At 36.6% G+C, this 14,887-nt stretch overlaps 1 long non-coding RNA gene across 1 annotated transcript; it reads left to right on the top strand.

Moving 5' to 3' along the window:
* Positions 1-206: 206 nt before the first annotated feature.
* LOC145568793 (uncharacterized) lies at positions 207-8,053 on the top strand. Its single transcript, XR_014095961.1, has 3 exons — positions 207-1,478; positions 6,962-7,024; positions 7,782-8,053. It is a non-coding gene; the product is annotated as an uncharacterized LOC145568793 (long non-coding RNA).
* The last annotated feature ends 6,834 nt before the right edge of the window (positions 8,054-14,887 follow it).

The following is a 14,887-nucleotide window of genomic DNA, read 5'->3' as shown; positions in this document are numbered from 1 at the left end:
CATGGTTTCTTTTTTTCCATGATAAAGTCTACAAGCTGCATTCTATGGCATATAACTGCTTCAATGGTGAAAATCCCAATGGTGATTGATGTGTTGGTGTTTTCAATTTTCCATATATATTTATCACCTTATTGTGTGGAATACATATCACAATGAAATTGGTCTAAATGAATGAAAAAATCATTTCAATTTTAGATACTTGATTTGATATAAAACAAGTGTAGTATCGTTTTTCTTTTACATTATGTTGATTATATAATAAATAGTGTAGGATATATTGTTGCTGAATAATGCTCTTTCATAAGAGATTATGTTGTGGATTTAATATAAAGATGGTTAATAAGGTGTACAGGATCAAGAACCATTCAAGTTGAAGAATTTACATATTACAATATCAATTTGTAATTTTCAATAAGTTATTTATTTTATGAGTTAAGTTTCGGCTTTGGCTTTTTTTCTTTTCTTTTTTTTTTTTTTTTACGGTAAGAAGAAGGACCCTTTTAAGACGGCTGTAGGCACCCAAATGTGTCTCCCCAAAACCAAACCCTGTGATGAATACCTTTCACATCATTTGATTATCGAACGAAGCGAAAGTATGGAAAGTCTAATGATGAGGATGTTTTTATTAAAATATCTCTCGTTCTGTTTTTGAAAATATTTCTTTTCGTACTCTGTTTATGAAAAATAGCCAGTCCAATTTGGTTTGGTCCATGATAAAGGTCCAATAATAGTGTAGTTGGATTGGGCTCAAAAAGAGCTTTCTAATGATATATTATAGGCCCAATTCCGATGACTTATGAGGAAGTTATGGATTAAATTAGATTAGGCCCAGTGATTTTCAAAGGTGGCCCGATGATCTAGAGGAGGGCCTATTAACTATTATTTTAAAAATAAAGGATGATTTAATTAGAATAAAATATATTAAATCTGATTTCGAAAACTGCTCGGACGCTTAATTACCTGCAACCGGTATTAAAGGTAATTACGCGTGGAAAAGAGCGTTGACTTTTGGACCAGCGCGAGACGACAGCGTCGTCGCCAGACGCTGACCTTCGTCGCCTAGCGACGAAGCTCGTCGTTTGGCGCTGACTCTTGTCGTTTGCGACAGGAGGAGTTTTATTCCGAATATGATTTTCTTTGATCCCGTGCTATTTTTCTTATAAATAGGGGTCGAATATCCCTGTTTTAAAATCAACAATCATCAATCATCTCTCTTTCTCTCTAAATCTAGAAGCTTTCCTTCTCCCTCTATTATTTTCTAAACCTCCCCTCTTACAAAATTCCTCATACATTAGTTCTAGACACACCTAGCCATGTTTGAAGTTGCCTTCGCCCTAGACGTGAAAGGTTTGATAATTTCTGAGGGTTTGGTCCCAATCTCTATTTCAATTGTTTTATTTGATTTAATTGTTTTATTATTTTCCTTGAAGTTACTAACGTGTGTATTTTGTTATTAGAAAGAGGTACGAGGCATCGAAGTAAGTACTTTAATTGTTTTATTAATCTTTTGATATAGAAATCATGCTTTGATTGTTTTAATTCCTAGTATCATGTTAGGATGTCTTTATAATTCCTAGTATCATGTTTAGAGTTAACTAATATTTCTAATATCATGTATATTATTATGATGCTTCCTATTTCTTTCCTAGTATCATGTTAGGGCTAAAGCTTTGATTTTCAATGTTTAGTGACATGCCAGGGTTTGTTATTCATCTTGTTAGTATCATGCCTAGGATCTTGCTATTATTATGCTTTATTGAGATTGAAATTATGATGATCATTATTTATTATGTTGTTTGATGATTATTATTGTTATTGCTTGATCACACCTTTTATGCATGTTTAAAAGGAATTTGTACTTGTAATCACACTTAATAAGATAATTAATAATCTTGTTTAGGGTTAATATGGTTATAATTCAAGTGACCGCCAATAATAGATTTGTTTGTGCATTAATATTCAACCAACATAAATTAAACAGGTTTAGGGTTAACCTATTGGTTGTATGTTAGTCAGAAAAGGCACATGAATACGAGAAGAATAAAGTAGAGGCCTATTTTTAGGGCAGGTTCAATCTCTTTTAGGTTGGATTTGTACCTTCATCCCCGAACCCTATTTGGTTCCAGACCTATTGGAGTTAACGATCTCCTGGATCGTTAAGGGGTGTAACCTTCACCCTGTGAACGGTTTACAACTTCATAAAACTTGTTGGCGAGTCTTTTACTCTAGCTTCCTTCCCTTTGGACGCCACCATGCTTAAGTGTGGGATGGCTTGAAATATTCCCTACAGTTTTTTGGCAATCCACTGGGGAGGATTTCTATTTTAATTCCTGAAATTTATTTTGGCAATGATTTAGAATGAGTGGATGAGACTCGAAAAGTTCTAAGTATTTCATGTGCGTAATTTTGATTGACATTATTGGCATAAGCATAAAAAAGGTTCTCATTGGAAAGACCATCCGTAATGAGTCAAAAACATAGGTTTTTACACGTAGGAATCTAGGGAAATATCTTTCACAACTAGAATCGAAATAATGCTACGAAAAAAACTAGAAAATTCAAGAATAAAGAGCTGCTAAGGCATGTAGGAATTAGCGCTAAGAAAACAGCTTCGGCACCTAACGTTGGCGTCGTCGCCTGGTGACAAGCTTGTCGTTTGGCGACGAGGCCAGCATCTGGAGACGACGCTATTTTCTCGCGCCAAATTCTTCCACTACCGAGCCAGAAATCTACCTTCTTGTTTCGACTAGTTTTCTAGTACTGTTTGCTCGGTTCTACTTCCTGATTGAGTTTTTCCCTATTTTCTGAAACCCATATGTGTTCTACATATGGACATAACCCTCTGGGAATTCATGCTCCATCTACCTAATCGAACGCTCCTGGCAACAAAGGGTACATCCGAGAATGTTGAATTCACCAAACCATGGAAGCGAGTCTAACTCGCTAGGTCCCATCCACACGTGCCAACCCTTCCAAAGGTAAGGCTTCCGCGCGGTTCATCCGGATTCATAACCATGGACCCTCTTTAACTAACCCATATCCTGAACTTTAGAGAACTAGAGCCATGGTTAGGTTGCAAACTCATTACATCATATCGTGACTATATGACTACTTGTGCATTATTTGCTGTGCATACTCTATGTGTTTTTCCTAACCGTTTGTTTGACTTGTGTATGAGTTAAATAAATAAAAATAATGACTAAAAGGACTTGGCTAATTTTATTAATTAATAATGATTAAAGTCTAATAAATTGGTCAAACTGGACTTAGTACAACTCTTAGACTAATACCTTTAGAACAAAATACTGGAAACAATTCCAGATCGATGTCCCATAATGGCGCAAAGATCTGGGCTATGGCGCCACACACTAGTTTCCGGCGCCAAGTGACGATCCCGTCGTCTGGCGTTGGCTGCCAGCGTCTGGCGACGGTATTGTGGTCTGACGTCAGCCTGTAATTTGTTCGAGTCTTCACGATGTGTCAGTTTAATCGATTTGCTAATACGGTTTAATCAGTTTATTAATGGCAGTAATTATGTTCAGTCCTTAATCAAGAATAGCACATAGTACCATGGTCTCACACAAGAGTCAAAGTATGTCATTCACATTCACTACTAAAGCACACACATAATATGTCATATTTTGACCATGTCTAGGGAGTTTCGCATGCACGAATTATCGGTGATTTGAGTTGGGGGTCCACTCTATTCCTAAATTCTTCTCTATATATCCATCTATATCATTTTTTCCATTCTCTACATACTTTGTCCATACGTATCATTTTCCTCTTTCTTTCATAATCTTTTCTCATCCATCGCATGTTGAATAGAGCTTGAGCCAAAAATGAAAAACTTACCCCTAATTTCCCTTTCCACAACACTTGGTCAAGGAGGGAAGGGCGATTAACCAAGGACAACACCTTTGTTCAAGTGCTACTTTTTGACAAACCAATTAGTCGGAAAAGAAAGGCTAAGAAGATAATGACGTCTCATGAAGAAGTTAATGAACTCAAGAAGGATGTGGCCAACCTAACTGAATTAATGAAGAGTATAGCTCTTCAAGTTAATGACCTTGCGAGGCAACAACAAATGGAGCTCATGCAAGAAAGCTTGAGAAAAATATCCAGTGACTATAGATTTTAGGGCATTAGCTCACAAGGGGTCTTAGTGGACAAGGAACTTCTTCCACATAAGTTCAATGCCAGTGACATCCCTAAGTTCAAGGCAACATATAACCCTTACTTCCACTTAAGAGCGTTCGAGACAATAATGAATATTAAGGGGATAGATAAGAAAAATTTTCATACATTGTTTTCTTTATCACTCGAAACCGTTTGTCAACAATGGTTCTTTTCTCTTGATAAAGAGAAAATCTCTACTTGGGATGCTGTTGTAAACGCTTTCATTGATAAATATAAGTGCAACATTCAAGTTGAAACAGACCATAGACAACTTGAGATGCTAAAGCAAAAGGAAAATGAAGGGTTCACTTCTTTCTTTAACAAGTGGAGGGAAACTTCCGCCAACATGGTCGAGGTCCCTACTGAAAAGGAGTCTGTAAGGATGTTCATCAAGAACCTTCAAGACAAGTATTCGAAACATTTGAAATATCAACATAATTTGAATACTTTCAAGGCCGTCTACGATATAGGTATTGAAATCGAAGATGACCTTACGAAATAAAAAGCTACTAACAATAATGACAACAGTGGCTAGAAAGGAAAGAAGAACGACAATCCTTCTTCTTCTGAAAACACCCACTCTAGTAACAATGTTAGTACCTTTGACTTAAATGATGTCTTGGCTATGGATAATCAAGGATCTAAAAAGAAACCAAAAAGAGAGTTCACGGCCATTGGAATGACTTATGATGCTGCTTTCGATCGTCTACATGATCGAGGATTAATCGAACCTATTGGCCCCACTGAAGATCCAACGCCAGAAAGACGATCTTCAAGATGGAATCCTAACTCTTATTGCAAGTACTATCAAGGAAAGGGTCATACTACAGATGAATGTTACAGATTTCAAAATCTCATTCAAGACCTCAAAGAAGCAAATAAAATCCCATTGCCTCTAGCTAGCAAGAAGACCGGGTGATGACCAAGAAAAAGACACAAGGCGAGCTTCAACAACAAGATCTCGTGACCTTTTTTTTCTATCTTTTTTGTTCCTCCTTTCCCCAAATAAGTCTAGCATAGGCACCCTTTATTTTCCTTAGATTTTATTTTGTAGGTTCTTTCTTTTTCCCTTTAATAAAATGAGCATTTATTTTCTTGCATATGATTATCGCATTGCATTGCATAAAAATAAAATAAAAAAAAATAATCCATGTCGAACTAAGCACAAGGTATACTTATGATTAGAGGCACCCCTTGTAGCCATATCATATTACTTTTCACCCTTCAAATATAAAATCCTTTCTTGAAAAACCACTTTGAACCTCGTCTAACGATAGACCTTTCTTTCTTCAACCCACATCTACCTAACCTTGGGATAGGATGGTGTGCAACTTATGCAATTTTCAAAGAACAAAAGGTTGAGTACTTTCAAAAGATTAAAAAAGCAAAAAGAAAAAAAATAATAAAAGTGTACAAAAGGCAAGTGTTCCAATGTCATTAACATGGATATGTCTTTGATATGAACACGTCTCAGATTGCGTCTCTTATCGAGTGCTCGATACTATAATACCCCGTATTTTCCTAATTAATTAATTAATTATTATTTTCTAAAAAAGGGTATTTTAGTAATTCAACTTACAATTTAAACTTGGAGCCAAAATGATATTTGAATTTTGGCGCCAAAAGTATTTTCAAAACAAATTTTTATTTGGATAATACTTATTATTCATTTATTTATTTTAAAAACCGGATTATTTAAATATTTCGGATATTTTAATTAAGGCAAAAGCTATATTTTATTATTATTTTAAAAAGGTCCGAAAATTCCATTTAATGGACTAATATTTTTGGATTTCCTAGTGTGCAAATCTGATTTTATTAGTTAAATTGTTTGGTGAATAATTGGTATTTTATAAATTAATTATTTTATACAATAAATATTATTTACACAATTATTTTTAATTCCCTAAAACTAGCAAAATAGTTTCCTAAATACTAAAGAGGAGGGCCGAAAATATGAGCTTAGGAAAGCTCAAAAATTTCGGCCACCCCAAGTGGATTTTCTCAAAATTGTTTTGGTAATTTGTATTTTTAATTATTCCCTTAAAATCTTTTATTTTCCTTAATTCTATTTTTCCATCTCTTAAATATTTGGCCATCTTATTTTCCTACCTTATATCCTCCTTGATTATTCTCCAAGTAATCCCTCTTACCATATAAATTTTCATGACATACATACCTTCCATAGTTCATTAAACACAATTACCTTAATATTAAAACTTTCCTTAATTCTTTTATTCACCTCTCCAAGTAATCTCTTAAACCCTACTTACCATAATTCTTCCTACATATTCCTACCATAATTCATATACATGCTAGCCTATAACTACCCCTTTATTTCATGATCAAATACTCATACAATTCTCATAATTTTCTCTCAAATTCTCTCATCATTTTCTCTTATTTTCTTTTCTCCTTTTCTTATTTTCTTTCTCCTCCCTTGCGCCACCACCGAGCACCACCCCAGACACCACTTCGGCGCCACTTGCCGCCGCCTCTGACCACCACAAGACGCGGCAGCCACCTGCTGCCGCCACCTTCTTGCTCTTCTCTTCTTTGGTTTTTATTTTCTTTTCTCCTTTCTTCTTATTTAATAATTATTTATATTATGGGGAATTTATAAAATTATAAGAAATGGTTTTAATTAAATAAAAATCAAATTTTTATTATGTTCTTGAGAAAATAATTTTAAGGTTCATGTACATATAGTTGGGAGGTTTTAAATTAAATATTTGTGATTATTTGTTAACCTTATATTGATTAAGGTTATATTTATTTGTAGGGTGTTTTTGATCAAGCTACTTGAGGGTTCTTTTGAGGTGTTTTTGGCTACGCAAGAATCAAGGTACGTTAGGTGGTTAGATACCTTGAAAAAGATTGGTTTGAATAAGCATGTTTGAATGATTTCTTGTGATGATTGAATTAAATTGAATTGAATTATGATGATGAAATAAAAGTATGTTTAAAATAAATTGGTTTTGATAAATAAATTGGAGTATTGATTTTATATCATGCTTTAAATGATTAAAATTATTATTCATGTTTTAAAAAGGTTTGATATTGAAAGCATGTTGAATTTAATAAAGGAGTTTGAATTAATTGGAATTATTGGATTTCAAAGAGGATTTATTTAATCATTGAATTAAATTTATTATTAATGCTTTATAAACATGTTAGTAATCCCACTATGCGGATTTGGTTTATTGATAAGGCCTTGGACTTTGTATGACCGGGTTTTTCCTCAAGAATAGCCTTGTAACATAAGGAGACTAGCTTGGTGGGTGTGCACACTTGGGAGAGGAATTGGTTTAATTGGATTTATTGGTTTATTATTGAGGAATTGGTTTTTAATATGAGGAATTGGTTTTAAAATAATTGGTATTGGTTTATTGATTATTAATATTGGAATATTAAGAATCGGTTTTGAATCATGAGTTTGGAATTATTAGATTAACTATTGGAATTGATTTCAAAAGCATGTTTGCAAATAAATTGAGTTTAATTATCTTACACTTACCGTACTTAGCATATTTTGCTAACCTGTACTTCTTATTTGTTTTGGTTCGCCCTGTTTACCGTAATGGTAAGCAATGTTATTTCAGGTAGAGTGAATAAATTGATGCATTGGAGTCCCGGGATTTGGTTTCATCTAAATTAGGAGTTTTGGTCTTGTATTTAATTTGAATACTCATGACATTGGTTTCTATTTATAGTTGTTATTAATAAAGAAGAATTTTGAAGTTTCCGCTGCAAAGTATTGATTTATTTAGTAAGTGTGAGTAGCCTTGCGTAATCACGCGGCAGTAATACGCCTAAGTCTATCTCTACGGTATAATTATACATATTATACTAGTATTTCCGTAGAGGGAGATTTGGGGGTGTTACAGGTACCGTGCCTGAGAAACATGAATGCCAAGTGAGTGATAGACCGCATGATCGGGATTGCCCACACTTATCAAATAAAAAAAATGCAAAAACAAAAAAAAAGAGAGAGTAAAAATATAAACAAAAGAGTTAAAAAGTGAGGAAACCTCAAGCATAATAATACAAAGATTCAAAAGCAAGGTTGCACACCTTGGGGGCTTATCTAGGGTCTTGAGCCTTTATCCCCTTCTTCTTTTAACCTTTAGCCTAACCACGTTACAACCCTTAAAAGACCTCTTTGAGGTATACACACACTTGTGCGAGGTTCGGCTAGAGCTACGTTCGGCCTGATTCCTAAAGGATACGTAGGCAACCTCACATCGAGGTACAACCGTAATAAAAATGCATTCATATTTACATTCATAATTGATCATATCAAGAGATCTCCTATGCTCATCCCTTTCCATTTAGAGCTAGACTTGGGGGCTTGATCCCTACATTATTAACTTATCTAGTTTGAGAGTCAACATCTTTTGACTCTTCTTAAAATACTTTTTCCATACACTTAGCCTTTGCAGCCTAGCTTTAGTGTCACTTTCACACACGTCACAGATACATAGACAAATGATCGGGCTAGGATAGGTCGTTAAACTATTGACCCTAATCAAATTAACTATTTATAAAACCTAGACTTCACACTAAACTAGTTAGTGGCAAGCAAGGGTCGATCCGCTGAGGAAGCTTTCTCATTTAATATCAAAATCACCATGCAAGAGTAAGAAAGGGGTATATTTTGTTGGAATTTGGAATGTAGACACTAGAACTATAAATAAACAAGTAAAAGGGTGATTAAATCAAGGAATAACAACGCTAGGGATTAGGGGGTTTCAAACATGATTAGAATGAAGGAAAACAAGGATAAGCATCATGATTAACATGCCAAAGAATATAAAATTCTACCTAAACAACTCATTTTCATGCAATAGTTTAGGCAAACCAATGAAAGTGGTCTAAGCTAATTAGGATCATTTTCATGCATCCCATTAGGCACAAGCTAACCCAAGAATAAAGAGGCACAATACATGGAACTCTATTTTAACAACTCATTCTCATGCAATCATTAAGATAGAGGTGATCTAAATCTAGTTCAAATCATTTTCATGCATTTAAACTAGAAGGCAATCAAATAAAGTACTGCAATAATCTCAAGCCAATAAAAATCATATCTTTCATCAATTTAAGGCATGTAATTAATCCACTATCATCATTCATCCATCATTCAATACATATCTTACACCCCCTTCCCCTAGCTAAGAGATTAGCCTAGAAAAAGGGGAGTAAACATGATAACAAAACTAGATGAAAACACAATAAACATGAAAGCAAACATGATCAAAAACAATGAAAATACCAAAATATATTAATCCACAAAATAGATAGAAATAAACAACTAGAGTGCAAATAAACAAGACTAGGAGAAAGGATTAGAGATTACTAAGTAGGCAATAATAGAAAGATTAAAACTTGCAAAGTTGCTTGATGGATTGAAATGAAACTTGAGCCAAAGCTGCATACATGGAAATAACTTGAGTAATACTACACTCTCTCTCTCTCTCTAAGATTAGGGTTTGATTGTTTCTAAGATAATGCTAGATGCCCCCACTAATTCACCCTACAGCCTATATATATAGGTCCACTAAAAAGATACAAGAATTCAAAATAAAAAAAACTGAAACCCAGCGGTGCGCGCCCGCGCATAAACACTACGCACCCGCACAGCTGCCATGCGTGCGCCCTCTCCGATCTTGTGCGCCCGCAGAACTGTGGGTACGGAGGAATTAGACCCATGGATGCGCGCCTTCTCCCAGCTACTGCGCGCTCGCGCATGATGAGTGCGCGCCCGCACACATGTCGCACATGTGGCACGCACAACTCTCTGTTTTGGCTCTGCTTCTGCTGCTATCTCGTGCGGGTTCTCACAAGGCTGCGCGCTCGCATAGTTCAAAGGCGCGCGCCCGCGCATAAGCCGCGTACAAGGCGCACAAAACCTTCTGTTTCTGTTCTGCTCTTGAGGCAATCCTGCGCGGGTTCTCACAGTGCTGCGCGCCCGCACACAGGGGATATGAGGATGGATTGCTCTTCTTCCAATGCCTTGATTCCTACAAAACAAAAACAAAGAAAACAAGGAGAAAGGCAAATAAAGAAAAGAAGAACAAAAAAGGGGGCAAACAAGCTACAAGTGGGAGGAAAAACCCGTAAAATGAGCACTAAATCGTGGCATAAATGCCACTCATCAACAAATAATCCTACCTTTAGGAACCTTTTGTCACGAAATCTTAACACAACGTTTGAAGCATGACTTGTCACATCAAAATCACTCATCATTGCATCACCAAGTATGAAGCACTTAGCCTCTGTGCCTAAGTTACCTAAATACTTTCATTATCAAGTCAACAATTCAGATAGTCTAGGATGAATTAATCCTTTCACTATGAGATACAACGTGGACGCATACACTTGACTAAGCTCATTCAACATGCATCATCAAACACTTCGATTCTTTTTTTTGCGTCTTTCTTTTTCAGGAAAAATTCGGTACCCTCCACAAAAATGACGGGAAATTTTTGCTTTTCTGCATTTTGAGTCAAACACATCACAACACAATATAAATGCAAAGTCCTATAGTCCAAAATATAAATGCAGGCACACTAGGTCCCAGACGGACAGGTGATCTTTACAAAAATTTTGAAGCAAAAGGACGCAAACAACTTAGCAAATCAACTAAAGTCAAATGGTCATATTGATTGATTGGATTCCTTGGTACGCCAGTTAGCCCCTATAAGAAAATTGACATGATTAGTAGTCGGCTCGATTACAATCGCAGTAAGTGATCGACCTGACAAATGGTCGTCTCACTTAGCTTAAAGCGCCTAAGTATTGGCTCATCGCAAGCACCAAAGTAATGGTTCACAAAGAAGCACATCACCAAAACGACAATATTTCCAAGAGTGAATTGTCAAGCATCATTCGTCAACGACAAATTTTCTAAGATTGGATTGTCATCTTAAATTGGCAATGTTTCCAAGCATGGATTGTCGTACTCCTTCTCTATTTGGCAAGTTTTTCCAAGTTCGGATTGTCATACATTCATAAAATTTTCGACAATTTTTCCAAGATTGGATTGTCATCTCAAACTGGAAATGTTTTCAAGCATGGATTATTGTGCTCCTTCACTATGTGGCAAGTTTTTCCAAGTTCGGATTGTCATACATTCATCAAATCCTTGGCAATATTTCCGAGATTGGATTGTCATGCATCAACTTCCCTATGGCAAAATTTCCCAAAGGATTGTCGTAGGTTTCTATTCATCTTAACATTTCGGCAAAGGTTCCCTAACGTGGATTGTCATTCATTTCAGTAGTGGCAAATTTTCCCGAAAAGGGATTGTCGAATCGACTCTTTTTTTGCAAATGTTCTAAGACGCGGATTGTCAATTGTGGCAATATTTTCCCAAAAGGATTGCCGCATAATATTGGCAAAATTCCAAGGTGGATTGCTTTCAAGAGTTATATTCCAAGACGTAGATTGTCGATCGTAGAAAGGTTCTTATGATAGATTGTTACGAAGCATTGTAACTTTTTCCAAAATTGGATTTTGGCAAAATTTCCGAGATACGGATTGTCGCTTCATCGTGGCAACATTTCCTAGGATGGATTGTTACGTGGCATTGACAACTTTCCCTAAAATCGGATTGTCGTACATCATTCAAGAGTGTTATTGGAAACTATTCCTAAAGAAGAGAGGATTGTCATCACCCCCAAAGTATCAACAGTAGCAAAGTTCAAGCGAGCTTTGAGGATCAACAAGCGTTGCTCTTCAATAATTTTCTTCGGAATATTATCACAACAATTGAGGATGACTTCAAGCGGAGTTATTTTCGACGACGTTCCCTAGGATGTGGAAGGTTGTCAAAAGCAGAGGATGGCTTCAAGAGAAGTGATCTTCGATGGCTTTCCCTAGGATGTGGAAGGTTGTCAGAAGCAGGAGATGATTTCAAGTGAAGTTATCTTCGATTGTGTTCCCTAGCTTGCGGAAGATGGTCACAAAGCGGTAGAAGGTCGTTTCAAGCGAAGCAATCTTCAATAATGTTCCCTAGCTTGCGGAAGATTATCACAGCGGAAATTGGAGGCAGTTGCGGGCGTAGCAATCTTCAGGCGATATCCCCTAGCTTGAGAAGGATCATCAAACATAAGATCGGTTAATCCAGAGACATGTGCTCGATGGTGCAAGATACGCGTTTCTTAACTCTTTTATCTGTTTTAACTAACACTAGTTTGCAGGTATCGGCGTTACAAGAATGATTTAGGATCGCAGAACGTTCTGAATCATTCTCCGTCCCTATCGCTACTTTGACTTTCGTTTTCGAAACTTGCGTTTCTCCAAACTCAGTCAAAGTGGGGGCTTTTGTAGACACCCAAATGTGTCTCCCCAAAACCAAACCCAGTGATGAATACCTTTCACGTCATTTGATTATTGAACGAAGTGAAAGTATGGAAAGTCTAATGATGAAGATGTTTTTATTAAAATATCTCTCTTTCTGTTTTTGAAAATATTTCTTTTCGTACCCTATTTATAAAAAATAGCCAGTCCAATTTGGTTTGGTCCATGATAAAGGTCCAATAATAGTGTAGTTGGATTGGGCTCAAAAAGAGCTTTCCAATGATATATTATAGGCCCAATTCCGATGACTAATGAGGAAGTTATGGATTAAATTAGATTAGGCCCAGTGATTTTCAAAGGTGGCCCGATGATCTAGAGGAGGGCCTATTAACTATTATTTTAAAAAGAAAGGATGATTTAATTAGACTAAAATATATTAAATCTGATTTCGAAAACTGCTCGGACACTTAATTACCTGCAACCGGTGTTGAAGATAATTACGCGTGGAAAAGCGCGTTGACTTTTGGACCAGCGCGAGACAACGGCGACGTTGCCAGACGCTGACCTTCGTCGCCTAGTGACAAAGCTCGTCGTTTGGCGCTAATTCCTATCATTTGCGACAGGAGGAGTTTTATTCCGAATATGATTTTCTTTGATCCCGTGCTATTTTTCTTATAAATAGGGGTCGAATATCCCTGTTTTAAAATCATCAATCATCTCTCTTTCTCTCTAAAGCTAGAAGCTTTCCTTATCTCTCTATTCTTTTCTAAACCTCCCCTCTCACAAAATTCCTCATACATTAGTTCTAGACACACCTAGCCATGAGCGGATGAGACTCGAAAAGTTCTAAGTATTTCATGTGCTTAATTTCTATTAGCATTATTGTCATATGCATAAAAAAGGTCCTCATTGGATAGACCATCCGAAATGAGTCAAAAACATAGGATTTTTACACGTAGGAAATTTGAGGAATATCTTTCACAACTAGAATTGAAATAACGCTACGAAATCTGGAAAATTCTAAGAACGTAGATACCTGCTGAGGCATGTAGGAACTAGCGCCTAGAAAACAGGGCTTGTCGCCTGTAAAGTGCTTCTGTCGCCTTGCGACAGGGGTACTTTTGCGGCGACAGTCCCTGTAGTCTGGCACCAAGTTCTTCCAATACCGAGCCAGAACTCTGCCTTCTTGTTTTGACCATTTCTAGCACTGTTGGCTCGATTCTACTTCCTGATTGAGTTTTTCTCACTTTTCTGAAACCCATATGTGTTCTACATATGGACATAACCCTCTGGGGGTTCACGCTCCATCTACCCAATCAACGCTCCTGGCAACGACGGGTACATCCGAGTTTGTGAATCCACCAAACCGTGGAAGCAAGTTTTTAACTTGCGGGGTCCCATCCACTCGCGCCAACCCTTCCAAAGGTAAGGCTTCCGCGCGGTGCATCCGGGCTCATAACCATGGACCCTCTTTGACTAACCCATATCCTGAAGTTTAGAGAACTAGAGCCATGGTTAGGTTGCAAACTCATTGCATCATATTGTGACTATTTGAACTACTTGTGCATTCTTTGCTTGTGCATATCCTATATGTGCTAACCGTTTGTTTGATTTGTGTTTAAGTCTAAATAAACCAATTAATGACTAAAAAGGACTTTGTCTAATTAATTAATTAATTAATTTGACTAATTAAAGACTAATAAAGTAATTAATCTGACTTAGTACGACTTTAGGCATGTCCCCTTAAAGTAAGCAAACTGGAAACAGTCCCAGAGTAATGTTCCAGCAATGGTGCAGGAGTTTGGGCTGTGGCGCCACAGTTTACTGCCTGTCACCTGGTGACAGATTTGTCGTTTGGCGACAAGCTTTAAACTGTGGCGACAGTTCTGTTGTTCCGGCGGCAGTCCAGATTCTTACTCGAGTCATCACGACGAGTCTAATTAACCAGTCTGCTAATCAGTTTAATCAATTTGTTAATTGCTTTAGCCATGTTTAAGTCCTTAATTGAGTCTAGGCACTTAGTCCCATGTTCATACACAAGAGTCAAAGCATGTCACTTGCACTCACTTATAAAGCACACACTTAACATGTATGTCACACCTTGACCTTGTCTAGAGAATCTTGAATGCGTGTTTTCCGTCATTTTTTTTAGGGAGGTAAGTCGAATATTAATCCTCCAATTAAACCACTTGTTTGAACCCATTCCCAAAAATATGCACCCTATTTTTGCTTTTTTAAAACCATAAAATCAAAGTCAATTTGAGTCAAATCATTAAAACAAATATGGTTTAATCTACAACGCCTGGTTAAGAAAGGAAGGGCGTTTAATCAAGGATAACACTTTCGTTCAAGTCTCACTTTTTGATAAGCCAATCAGTCGAAAAAGAAAAGCTAAGAAGATAAT

The sequence above is a fragment of the Chenopodium album genome, chromosome 11 (assembly GCF_948465745.1).
Source record: "Chenopodium album chromosome 11, dcCheAlbu1.1, whole genome shotgun sequence".
NCBI lineage: Eukaryota > Viridiplantae > Streptophyta > Magnoliopsida > Caryophyllales > Amaranthaceae > Chenopodium > Chenopodium album.
The sequence above is the reverse complement of the archived record's forward strand: the minus strand, read 5'-3'. Positions and strand labels throughout refer to the sequence as shown.